General features: G+C 51.0%; 1 protein-coding gene across 1 annotated transcript in view; it reads right to left on the reverse strand.

The window, feature by feature from the left end:
- ZNF428 (zinc finger protein 428) overlaps window positions 1-3,221 on the reverse strand; it is a 9,867-nt gene extending 6,646 nt beyond the window's left edge. Inside the window, 1 exon segment of the mRNA XM_010852551.1 lies at window positions 2,740-3,221. The gene's annotated coding sequence lies outside the window, so the exon portion shown is untranslated.
- Between the last annotated feature and the right edge of the window lie 6 nt (window positions 3,222-3,227).

The following is a 3,227-nucleotide window of genomic DNA, read 5'->3' on the forward strand; positions in this document are numbered from 1 at the left end:
TGCCTGGAAAATCCCATGGATGGAGGAGCCTGGTGGGCTGCAGTCCATGGGATCACTAAGAGTCGGACACGACTGAGTGACTTCCCTTTCACTTTTCACTTTCATGCATTGGAGAAGGAAATGACAACCCACTCCAGTGTTCTTGCCTGGAGAATCCCAGGGACGGGGGAGCCTGGTGGGCTGCCGTCTATGGGGTCGCACAGAGTTGGACACGACTGAAGTGACTTAGCAGCAGCAGCAGTATGGCAGCACTTAATTTGTGACTGTCAGCCCTAATTCTTTATCAGTTTACACCCTAGCAAGAGGATATCTAGGTCTGAATCCTAAATCTGCCACATTCTAATTGTGCAGCTTCTAGCAAAGGGCCTACTTTCTCTAGTCTATTTCCTCCTAGGTACAAAAAAGTCTTCCAGAGCTTAATTTATGTATTTGTAACCATAGTGAGACAGATTATTATCTCTTTTGTACAGATGAGGAAACTGAAGCACAAAAAGGATTAACAAGTAGCCCAAGGTTGTACCAAATCGTGGGTGGGTGAACTAGGATTTAAAGCCATGTCATCCTACCTCTCAAAAAATGATCCTTCAGCTGAAAAGATTTTTTGAAAATTCAGTAGATTCATTCGTATGCTGGTATGTGGCAGGTACTCCATTAATGGTGGCTACTGGTGTCCCCACCCCCAACCCTCTATAAACCCCAGTCATTTCAGACTCTCACCTCTCCCTGTGAACACCAAGATTTTTCACAACTGTGCGCTTAGTCGTTCAGTTATGTCCAGCTCTTTATGACCCATGGACTGTAGCATGCCAGGCTCCTCTGTCCATGGGGGTTCTCCAGGCAAGAATACTGGAGTGGGTTGCCATGCCCTCCTCCAGGGGATCTTCCCAACCCAGGGATCGAACCCAGGTCTCCCGCATTGCGGGTGGATTCTTTACCAGCTAAGCTACCAGTGAAGCCCCTTCTTCACAACTGTGGGGCTTAGTAATCCTGCAATTGCTGTCTAGAATGGGCTCCTTCCTGACTCTCTGCTTGGAGAACTCTTAATCTCTCTCTGAACCCACCTCACATACAAGAACCTCTATACTTCTCCCCAGCCAGACACCACCTCTGCCTCTTTGAAGATGCCTTCCGACTCCTCTACTTTCTCTCCCTCTTCATCAACAATACACACGTACACATGGCACTTCTTTTGTCTCTCACTGTGCTTCTTGACAGCAGAGTGCCAGGCTGAGCAAATTATGAAGGGGCTGGCAGCCTCAGCTGCACCTCTTACATGCCAAGGCCCGTGCTGGGTATTGGGTAATATGGTGGAAAATACATGATCCTAAGCCTAAGGGGTCATGTTTAATGCTGGGGACTAAAGAGGAAAAGATTAAGATTGAGCCTGGAGGAGGCTGAGGCATGGCAAAGCTGGCATCAGTGGCAGGTGAGCTTTCTAAAGACACCTGGATTGGGCTTTAAGGACAGAAAGAATTCATAAATGGCAGAGAAGAGTTCTTATAATACTCTATTGCCTATAGTGTTAGCCGCTCAGTCATGTCCTACTCTTTGCTACCCCATGGACTGTAGCCCACTATACTCCTCTGTCCATGGAATTCTCCAGGCAAGAATACTGGAGTGGATTGCCATTTCCTTCTCCAGGTGATCTTCCCAACCCAGGGATTGAACCTGGATCTCCTGCATTGCAGGCAGATTTTTTATTTACCATCTGAGCCACCAGGGAAGCCCATTGCCTATAGGGCCCCATTTAATTTGGGAATTCTACTTCATGCCAGGATAGGTTGCCAGATTTAGTAAATAAAAATATACAACACCCAGTTAAATTTCAATTTGCGATAAACAGATGGTCTTTTAGAAATGTACATCTCAAATATTGCATGGAACATAGGTATATTAATCAATTCTTTGTTGTTTATCTGAAATTCAAATCTAACCGGGTGGTCTATATTTTAACTGGCAACCATACACCAGGGACAATCAGAACTTCCTATGGGATTACCAGGAGACATTGCTCAGCAGTCCTGCCTACCCATCCCCAAGCCCACAGCATACTAAGCCCCTCCCAGAGTATTCCAGATGTCAGATGGAAACATTCCTCGGTGCTCAAGTCCCATTCCTACGTGAATATGGGGGCCAGACTGGCTTCCACGATCTTAGAGGGGAATAAATGAGACTCCCTCACTATTATAACACAGTGCCGGAGACCCCACAACGTCCAACTCCCAAGACGCCAAGCGCGAACATAATGGGCACCCGTTCCCACAATGCTAGGGAGAAGAAGCAAGAGCAAAATCTTAGGACTATAAGGACCAGTGCCCACAGTGCCCTGGTACTGCAATTTCTCCCAGGATGCCTTGGGCCTGTAACGACCACCTTCCAAGGCGCTCTTCGTCAAAGCACTCCAAGCTTCCAGGACGCTGAGCGGAAGGTGTGTGTGACAAAAGAGACGGTTCCCCGCAAGAAGCTAGGATAATCCCAGAATGCTCCAGACCCATTAACGACTAGTAGCCAGACTCCCACAATGCTTTAGGGCAGGGCGTCCGGTTTTCCCAGGATGCCCCCAGAGCGGCATAGAGCCGCGTTGTGGGAGAAAAGGGAGCCTGGGTCTCGCTTTCGAGTCATCACAGCCCAAGACCGCTGCCGACTCCTCGGTGACGGGAGCCGTCACTCCCATCATGCAGCGCTGCCGTAGTGCCCGCTTCCCAGCATGCCCCGCGCACCTCCATCCCGGACACTCACCGGCGCTGGCGGCCCCAGTTCTGGCTCGGCGGCAGCGGTTGCACGCCCAGGCTCTGCGCCTGCGCTGCAAGTAGGGTAGGAGGGAGTGCGAGGGGCGTGAAGAGCCTAGGGCGCTTGCGCGACGAGATAGACCATTCCTGTCGCGGAGTGGGAAAGGGGGCTCTCTGGGTCGGGCCATCGATGAGGCTCGCGCAGGGGGTTCCGGGCTTTGCCCCTCGCTGTCCGGTTTACTTGGTACAGTCCGCAACCGGACCGAACAAGAAACGGCAAGGCTCGCGCGTGCATGAGCGCTCGCATGAACGCGCCAACGGATAATAGGGTGCTCCGAGAGTGGGGTGGGGGTGTCAGCTCGGCCCGGATCCCGGACCCGAGGCCTTCTCATTTGCATAATCTTAGCGCGGGACAATGGGAGGCCTAGGGCGCTGAAGAGGTTGATTTGCATATTCCCCTGAGGGGCCATACTCCTGAGCGCAGAGATTAGCATATGC

Source organism: Bison bison, unplaced genomic scaffold, assembly GCF_000754665.1.
Source record: "Bison bison bison isolate TAMUID 2011002044 unplaced genomic scaffold, Bison_UMD1.0 scf7180017864313, whole genome shotgun sequence".
Lineage (NCBI taxonomy): Eukaryota > Metazoa > Chordata > Mammalia > Artiodactyla > Bovidae > Bison > Bison bison.